Source organism: Montipora capricornis, chromosome 1, assembly GCF_036669925.1.
Source record: "Montipora capricornis isolate CH-2021 chromosome 1, ASM3666992v2, whole genome shotgun sequence".
Classification (NCBI taxonomy): Eukaryota; Metazoa; Cnidaria; class Anthozoa; order Scleractinia; family Acroporidae; genus Montipora; species Montipora capricornis.
The window spans coordinates 18,339,156-18,348,230 of record NC_090883.1 but is presented as its reverse complement, the minus strand read 5'-3'; the positions used below and the strand labels follow the sequence as shown (position 1 = coordinate 18,348,230).

General features: G+C 40.7%; 1 protein-coding gene across 2 annotated transcripts in view; it reads left to right on the top strand.

The window, feature by feature from the left end:
- Positions 1 to 3,897: 3,897 nt before the first annotated feature.
- The window catches only part of LOC138020276 (sacsin-like), a 71,658-nt gene continuing 66,480 nt past the window's right edge, over positions 3,898 to 9,075 (top strand). Inside the window, exon 1 of one of the 2 annotated variants that reach the window (XM_068867313.1) lies at positions 3,898 to 3,978. The gene's annotated coding sequence lies outside the window, so the exon portion shown is untranslated. Of the gene's footprint in view, positions 3,979 to 4,838; positions 5,148 to 9,075 lie in introns of those variants that run through there. The other variant, XM_068867356.1, reaches the window with a different exon arrangement.

The window sequence follows — 9,075 nt, the reverse complement described above, 5'->3', positions numbered from 1 at the left end:
ACGGGTTTCGAGCTCACGACCGCGCGTGCAATTATGGTACACTTGCTGTGGCAACTCAGAGCTGGGAACTGGTCATTCTGCAGGTTCACGAGATATGAATGGTCGTATGTTTGAACTGTGGAATGGACAAAAAAATCACGGAATTAATGTTTCGAAGATCATGCTTCTACTTGCCATAGCTTGTTTTTCTTGTCTAACTGCGAGGATCTTTCTAACTTCCATTTCATATTCGAATTCATTCCGCATTTCAAATACTTGACATTTCATATATTCCAAATTCATTTCTTATGGATGTGAAAGAAATCTGGCCACTTGACAAACACTATTTTGCATGGAGTGGGCATATCAGATTCCTCTCAGACTCCTCTCACCAAAACACTTGAAGCTCAACTACAAAAAGAAAAAAAGTGCTCTCCCTGGCGTCTTGTAGATAAAGATGTCTGATCAAGGCTTTCAGCATTAAGAAAGTGTCCAAGAGGCCACTAGATGAGCTTTGCTAGCAGAGGGGGGTTTAGGAAGGCATTTCAAGTTGTTTTCGCCATTGTCGTTTTGTTGTTGCTAAACCATTTCAACTGTTATTCAGAGCAATCAATAGCTTTCAATTTCCGAGAAAGTACCGCTTCTTGAATATCTTTTAGAATAAACAAATTGTTTACTTCTTCTTTTCCTTGCCTGTACCATGCGCTATTCCATGGACCGCACTGCACATCTACCGAGACCGGTCTGTTTTGTGGCAGGACGGAGGAAACTTGATCGATCGAAGAGTTTGTTGAGGCAAGACAGTTAGAACCCCTCTCCCATTCTTTTTATTTTTGGTCCTGATACAATACGAGCGCTATGTCCCATGATAAGAACAAGAAAATGCATTATGTCAAATCCAACGCCAGCGGAAATGAGTGCGTTACTCTCATTACGTCTTGTTTTTAAATGTCAGTGCCGAGTAGATCGTTTGGGTTTCTTTCCGTGACGAGCTATTGCAAGTCAGGGCTGCGTAGAAAGCCGTAACACACAGGGACTTTGGCAGGAGAGGTGGAAACTAGGAGTACATTTAATAATGTCTGTATCTATTCCTACGCTTAAACCGGCTGGGGGCAAATTAGAGAAGGCTATCTTCGCAAAAAAGAAACAACAACAACAACAACAACAACAAGTAAAGGACTTGTCCGAAATTAGAAGGGGGAAGGGGGAGGGATTTTCAGTAAAGCGGCCAAAATAAAATGATCCTCCCTAGGTGAGGGATTGAAATGTCTTGACCCTACCCTGAAAATCATCCTAAAATCCTTTGCAAGGCATATTGGAATCTAGTGCGAAAAGCCACTGCACCGAAGCAGCAAACTCAAAACGGGGTCTAGTCACCTTGTTGTGAAGGGCGACAATAAAGCTTGCTTGATGCAAACCTACTTTGCTTCGATTGGTGAGAAATTGGGGCTTGATCTACCGCCTTCAATTGCGCCGTTATCGTCTTCTGATTCGCGGTCGCAGTCTAAAAGCGTAACATCACTTTCTGAAGTTAAGTTGACGGAAGATAACGTTCTGCGACAAATTAAGCTAATTAAATCCAACAAAGCTACCGGCCCCGATAATATTTGTCCAGAACTTTTGAAACTAGCCAACCAAGCATTGAGTCCGCATCTGCATGACGAGTCTTTTTAAATAGATGGAACATCGACTATGAAATTGTGTATGAAAGGTGGGAACTAGCAAGAGTGTCTCCTGTTTTCAAAAAGAACGACCCCACCGATCCAGGGAATTATCGACCGGTTTCTCTCCTCTCTGTTCCTAGTAAGCTGCTCCAAACTGAAATCAATACCGCCATTGTCGATCACGTGACAAGTAATAACTAATAACTCCAAATCAGTGGGCTTACAGAATAGCTCACTACACTGAATTACGTCTTGTTCACCTTAAAGAGAAATGGAAGAGGTTTGCTGATAGCGGCTTCGTAGTTGCCGTCGCGTTCGTAGACTTTAAGAAAGCTTTTGTACAGTCTATCGCACTCGCACCTGTTGGAGAAATTACACAGGCAGTTTGGTATCGATGGTCAAATCTGGAAGAATTATCTGTTGGATAGAAAGTAGTTTAGGTGATAAATGGTAAGGAATCTTTGAAAATGCAACTTAGGTGTGGAGTTCCACAGGCTTTGGTTTTAGGCCCTACTTTGTTTACGTTGTTCATAAACGATTTACCTTCATGTAGTATATCTGGAGATACGTACATGTACGCTAACGACACTACGGTTTTCTGCATCGGTTCCACACAAGACGTAGCTTGTAATCTGCTAAGTTGTGCCCTTGAAGAAATTTTTACCTGGTGTAAAAAAAAAACCGCTTAACCACTCATCCTGGCAATGCGAGGTAATGTTACTCTCCAAAGTTCGGCTGAGAAGTCCGCTGCCTGCCATTTATACCGTAGTCCTGTTCCCGGGACTCTCTCTTACCCCGCCCTGAAAATGGGCCTGGAACCCTGGCGGGGTAAGAGGGAGTCCCGGAACAGGAGTATTTATACCGAAGTCTATCATAGAATATAAGGTCTTATAAGGCTAAGACCAGACTTCTGGGTATTACTTTAAATCAAAATCTGAGCTGGATATCTCATCTGTTAGAAGTCATTAAAATTTCGCAAATAAATTGAGCCCCCTGAAGAAATCCAAGTTTCTTCCCAGCCTTGTGTGCGAGTCGTTTTATCTGAAGGTTATCAAGCCATCCATTACGTACGCGTTGCCAGAGTGGGGGAGTGTAAGTCAGACGGAGTTATTTGAGACATTGGAAAGACAACAGTGCCGTGCTGCCAGGATCATTGTTGGTTTTCCATTGGACGTGCCAACAGTTGACGGTTTAGCTACTGTACACCTTATTGCATCAATATAAACTTTCCATTATAATTTAGCTCTTTTACAAAGGTTTCTATGGTATTCTTCTACAAGTTGGCTGACCAATTGATATCCCACAGCAACGGTTCTGTTTCAAGAATGAAGAATGAGTTGATACCTCAGAGTTTTGCGTCAAAATACGGTCAAAACGCCATTGCCTATAGAGGGGCTGTCCTCTGGAACGCCTTTGGTCGTTCATGAAATCAACGTTTTAGCCTTCCAAATAATCAACAATAGATCTGTGAATTTCATATATTTTTAATTGTCCTCTTTTTTTTTTTAAAAGTGCCGATGCTATTATGAATGATTTTATTTTATTCCCTTCGTTGTAGTTTTTATAACTTTTCGTATTTTTATAAGTAATTTGAAATTTTATACACAACCCCACAGCCTTTTATCTTTGAATTTAATATCGTGTATAAATAAAGGTTGTGTTGCATGTATTGTATTGGAACTGCATGGTCAAGATTAGCTAAGCACAGATACCTGTGGGATCAATCCAGGGAGGGTGTCCTCCGCCAGGAATGAATTTAGCCCTGATGATGATGATGATTTTCATACTGTATCTGGTTTGTATTCGTGTTATAACATATTTTTCAAGCATTCTTTGATGGTCACAACGGCTTAATTTCTTGTGCGCTTACTTTTTTTGCTGTCAATTTTTTCATGGCCCTCCCTTTTAAAGGGTTAAAAAAACTTTGACCCTCCCATTCAGATTGTCGAAACTTCCTATGCAAAAATTTTGTTTATGTTCCATCTTGTTTGCTTTTGTGTTTGTCAGCTTATGATTTGCGATCGCAAGTTGAAGATTACAGTTCGTCCTGAAGTCAAAAGAGATACTGGTACGTTTCGCTTGTGAGGAAACGAAACAAAAAATATATAGCTAAATGTGGTAAATATAATAATAGAAGCAATCAAATTTGCAGTCTTGGAGCGGAAGTGTGACGGACGCAGGTGTTCGATTATTCAGGGAAATCTTTTCACGTGATGTCACTGTTTGTTCACGTGGTCGTCGATTCATGGAAAATGCCAACGGTTCATTTAAAGGGCGTTTCGTCGCTTCAAAATATATACATCAACATTGAGCTCACCCAAATTCAGTGGTTTTGGTAAGTCAGTTCATTAGTTCTATAAAAGTTTATTCGCCCGCTTCTTTCAAGAACGTTGTGCCATATCTTGTGCCATATTGATACTTTGCATGACTGATAAAATTGATAGTTTCATCAAAATTTATAGTCAAGATTAGTCGTGATCGATCACCTGTGAAGTCACCTTATGAATCCTAATTTGATGTCGAAAAGATGCTTTCACTCGTGCATGGGCTGCTAAGCCTAACCTGGTGGAACAACTCTTGAAGAATGTGAAGACCGTCAACTCGGACAATCTCATTGAACGCTGAAATAGGTTTGAGAAATGATTCACTTCCTTTCACGTTCGGAAAATGCTTGTTCATAAAAATGCCGAAGCTGATTGCATGCAACTCCCATCCTCGGCGATGTCTCAGTCGAGATGCTTCTGTCATCAATGCTATCGAGATGTCGGTGATTTTTTGAGATTTTTACGTATGACAAGTGTTTTCTACCTTACGAGGCAGTGTAATATCACGAGCGGAGAACCAAAACAAATCATATTTAAGCTTATAATTCCGATAAGGCCTTCTAGTACTTTTAAATACACAGCTTCTACGGCTTATCATTCATCTGATTACGATGCCTCTGTTATTTTTATCGAAACACTGTCACATCATCCTAAGGTTGCGGGTTTTTTAACCTGAGCTTAATATATGCGCACTGTATATGATGAGATTTATTACTGCGACGAAAAAGGGGCTATGGCTAGCAGAAAAACTGTAGCTAATAGTGGTAGATCAATTTGTTTAACCACTCAAATTGTTTTTGAAGGATTAAAATCGGAAAATCGATGTCTCGGTTAATATTCACTTTTTTATAGTTCAACTCTAGCGAGCGGAAGTGTGATGAAGGCATCCGAAATTCTGAGAAATCACGTGATGTCAACTGTCTGTGCACATGGCCGTCGATTCCGGGAAATTTTAGTGGGCGTAACAAAGCACGAAGAGATATACCGAGAGCTTCAATAGAAGCCGGCTACGTTTATTCGTCTTGCGTGTTTTCGCGATCAATCGCGACCAAAACGCTGTCTGCTATTTTCAGGGGTATCGTCGTAACAAAATTTTGTCCCGCTTTTACGTCTGCTGTGTCACAAAGATGGCGGCCAAGCGTGGCCGGACTGAATTGTTTACATTCTTTCCTTAGAAAAGGTATTTCGAATAAATTTTTACTTCTTCTTTTACTTCTATATATTGTTCCCTCATAAATAATTTTGTATTTTTACTAGCTCTTACATTGCTTTTGAATGAAGTGAAAGTCTTGAAAAATTAAATTTGTTCATAAATTATTTTGTCATCACCTTAGTTCATTTTGATGCCCAGAAAGCTAGAAATCGTATTTCCAAGCTTCTAGATTTCAAAATTTTCTGGGTGAGCATTCCCACAGACAGGAGATCGGCTAGAGGCAGGGAGTCTCCTGATTTTTATCAGACTCTCCCGATTTATCATGAAATTCTGAAAAAAAGGAAAATAATGCTTTATATCTTAATATATTTTTGCGATCTGAGTGTAAAATTTTACGTTTTACACTTTTTATCCAACAATCAGGGTCCCAAAGGGGTTTAGGGCTCCAGGGCTCCGGGCCTAAAAAAGCGGGGCTCCAGGGCTCCATAGGGCTCCACTGTTGACTAGTAGACTGTAGTCCCAATTTTCACCCAAAATGGAATCAGGGAATAAACGGAAAACAAAATTCGACGTTTTTCTTTCTTTTGCCTTTCTTTACAAGGGTAAACCGAAAACGTAATTAATCTGATTAATGGTGGGAAAACAATGGTCACGTGGTCATTCTTGCTGCCGTTTGCCGACTTTGCTCGTTACCAGCAGCCTGTCAGTTGTGCCATCTGTTTGCGCTTGCTGTCGCGTTTGCTGTAAACTCTGTATTTTCTCTCTAACCTCCACGTTTCAGCGAGTTTAGAATTACAGCGCTTCGAATCCTGTTATGTCGACAAGACAGGCAGAGGAAGTTCAAATAAGCACATCTCGAGAACTGAGAGCAAATTTGCTTGATGCAACAGCGTGCTTTTACAAACTTGGAACCCCGGGGGGGGGGTACTTTAGGAATTTCTGGGTGGGGATGTGCCGCTGGGACCCTGGAACCCTTAGCCTATACCAGAGCTAGTTCAGCTGAATTTTGCTACCCTATACTAGAGTAAACTCCCACCGATTTCCGTCTAAATACCGATACTTGAGAGTTAATAATATCCAGAAGTTTCTCATGATAGCCATTTATCGACACTGTTGAGGCTGAGTTGCGCAAATTTAAACTTTGCCGACTCGACTTTTTAATATTTTTGAGCGGGAATTTCTGGTTTCCTTGGTCTTGATAAAATCTTCAAGCAACTGGTCAGTTTCGTGAAAAATGATACCCTATTCTAGACCCAAACGCTCTGATTTATATACCCTATGCTAGAGTAAACTGCTTGAAAACCATACCCTTCACAGCGGCACATACCTATATAGCCCATATATGGCAGTACCCCCCCCGGGGTTGGAACGGAAAAGGCCTGCCACCGCTGGAGCATTATGCTAAAACGTGATGGAACTGCGACATCCCTTTCCGAGTTCAAGAATTATTTGGCCATAAACCACGGTTTAAATGAGGTAGCCAAAGCATTTAGCATTCAAATTTGCTGCAAAGAAACATACTACCTTACAATGAAAATTAGCTGATAAATTTCAAATAAAAAGTAATGACTTTTTATTCTTGCTTGTCTTAATTCTGTTAATTCTCTCAATTCTACGACCGAGACACGGAAAGTAACTGTTGATAGGAAATAAAAGATAGGACGTAAAAGATGATATGAAAGATGTTATTCAGTTTGTCACAAGCGTTGGACAATGAACAAACATTTGAGTCCCAGACAGGAGTCCAACCTAGGCACTGAGCTACAGGGAGAACTAGCCGTGAGCTACCTGTAGGCCATAATTGGTCAATATGCGACACTCGTCCTACATACAACTATGACTGGCAATATCGAAAGCGTCCTGTATGCGGTGATAAAGATGACCTTTGCCTGCAGAACGTTATATTTTCTTGAGAGCAAGTTAGCAACTGTTTAACTTGTACGTTTCAAACATAATTTGAAAATCAAGGAGTGCAATACGTAGCTGACGCTTTAATCCATCGTGAGAGTCTGCGTTAAGTGTTTACATTAAAAAAACTGATTTATTTAGATTTATTTATTTTTTCTGATTTATTTATTTAAAAAAGACTTAAAATTAAATACGAGGGTAACCAACTTGACTTCACAAAACAAAGAAGCACAATCAGAATGCAATAATTGCAGTAGACAGTGGACAGATGTCAAAAAGAATGCATGTTTCTATCATCTGTTGCACTTTCCCATCTCTAGATACCATTTACTAGCAGTCGGCAAACAAAAGCAATGAGGACTGAGTACTAAAAATGATTGGATTTAAATATTTGGGGTTAGGGTTAGGGTTAGGGTTAGGGTTAGAAACGATCAGGGCTCCAGGCGGGCTCCGGGCTCCACAGTAAAAAAATCCAGGGCTCCAGGGACCCCCCCCCCCCCCCCCCCCCCCTCTTTGGGACCCTGAACAATGTGTGGCCCAGTCTCTCCATTTAACGCCTCGTTTTGTGCAGACTAATAAGGTCAGCAGTCTTACTCTATTTAGCAGCTCCAAAAATGGCGGACAGTCATCACAAAAATGATGTCAAAATGCAGGAGATGCCACTTGAGAGAAACTAAATTTGCAAATTTCCTGACCTAAGACCCCCAGGCCCCCCTAAAGGCTCGTGCGTTGGGCGCTAAAAAAGATACTCCCTGTTTTCCTTCAAAAGGGGTCGGTTGTCTGTAACAGACTCTTAATTTTTTGCTTGTTCTGTGTAAGTCTAGACTTTATACGGTTACCGAAAAGCAATAAAATGCATAATTATCTATTATCGCGGATTTGTAGTGCAATAAGTAAAAGCGAACACAAATATCGTGCCATGTTTGTTCACTGTAAGTTGAATTCATTGAAGTGTGACCGGAAACACTGTCGGCAGTACAAAGCGCTCACACAGAAATATTGCCCAACGTATTATAAAGATTACAGCGGTTATCAGTATTTATATTATAAGCAAGTCAATGGGCGGCCGCTGATTCGTCAATCAGCTATGTTTTATTGTGGCAGTAAAGGCATGGCAAAATCGTGCTGCTTCTGAATTATTACATAAAAGCAATAGACCACAGGTTTCTATTGTTTATAGGCATGATAAACCACTTGGAATGTTGGAAGAACACTCGAAGAATTCGTAAATCACTCGCCTGCGGCTGGTGATTTACAAATTCTTTCTAATGCCAGAGCATTTTAATTTCATAGTTAATCACACACTATATAGAGCCCTTCTAACTAGAGCAATTCTAGAATGCTATAGAAATTTATAATGTCAATACCTGCACCTTTATGCGTAAACGTTTATTAACGAACGATGATGTGAAGGTCTCTGACATTTAGGCGACTATCTAGAAATGAGCCACGAAGATGGACTTCCATCCTTATCACTAAATAGTGAAACTGCTTAACTTCGATCACACCATACGTCGAATTTCTCATGAATTCACGCCTTAAAAAGTTTCTCTTAATTGTAGTCCTAGATGTAGGCACAATTTCCAGCCGTTTTGGGAGTGAGGTTAACATCCTCCTCCCAACGAAGTCAATGAACGGCTGGATCACTGGTCTGCGTCGTTTGCCCGGGAAGTGGCACCCGTTGCAATTTTATTTTGTATTCATCCAATTGTGTTTCGTACTTGTTAGACAGGCGACTTTCTGATTGGTGGAAAATACAATTGGCTGGACTAGTGATCCAGCCGTGGTGTGCGAGGAGGAACGCGAGCGCTCAAAACGGCTGATCAGTCGAGTCCATTATAGATGCTGTATTGGTATTTTGACTGCTCTGCTTTAAATTTGCTTTCTTGAGGAGATTGAATCACTATTTGTGCGTTGAGTGTTTAAAATTCTGCATGCAACAGCGGCCTTCATATGGTCCGCACCTTTCTAAACTTGAAAATATCAGCCCGATGTTTTCAAGTTTCGATTCGAAAACCGTGACAGTGTCCCTTTAATGTTATCAAGG